This window comes from Thamnophis elegans, chromosome 2 (assembly GCF_009769535.1).
Source record: "Thamnophis elegans isolate rThaEle1 chromosome 2, rThaEle1.pri, whole genome shotgun sequence".
Lineage (NCBI taxonomy): Eukaryota > Metazoa > Chordata > Lepidosauria > Squamata > Colubridae > Thamnophis > Thamnophis elegans.
In genome coordinates, this window is record NC_045542.1 from 134,765,862 (window position 1) to 134,766,450 (window position 589).

The following is a 589-nucleotide window of genomic DNA, read 5'->3' on the forward strand; positions in this document are numbered from 1 at the left end:
GTGCTTGCTTCGGCAGCACATATACTAAAATTGGAATGATACAGAGAAGATTAGCATGGCCCCTGCCCAAGGATGACACGCAAATTCGTGAAGCGTTCCATATTTTTAGCATTCTGGATAAAAATATGGTGGATTATAAAAAATATTTTTAAAAAGAGGATAAAGTTTACCCCACAGTTATTCCTGTTAGGTATAACTACTGATTGTACTTTCATAGAGACTAACTTGATTTTGTACTTAATAACGGCAGCAAGACTGTTGGTGGCGCAATACTGGAAGACGGAAGATTTGCCTACTATTCAAGAATGGACATTAAAAGTAACAAACTTAGCAGAGATGGCTAAAATATCAGCATATCTTAAGGATCACTCAGATGTGAAATATAAACTGGAGAGGCTGATTAGGCCATGCCCACTCAGCAACCGGGCAGAGATCCTGTTGCTGAAATTTTTGAAGCCCACCCGATACATAGTACATTTCTAATTGCTATAGCTAGGAATGCTCAGTTGTTTGCCAATAGAGGGATGTGGGATGGAGTGTGTGTCTGTGTGTGTAGATTTTTCCATTATGAATGTTTCACAGACTAACA

The 589-nt window shown here is 38.9% G+C and overlaps 1 non-coding gene across 1 annotated transcript; it reads left to right on the forward strand.

Moving 5' to 3' along the window:
* On the forward strand, window positions 1–107 carry LOC116505100. The gene has a single exon (XR_004254889.1). It is a non-coding gene; the product is annotated as a U6 spliceosomal RNA (small nuclear RNA).
* Window positions 108–589: the final 482 nt, after the last annotated feature.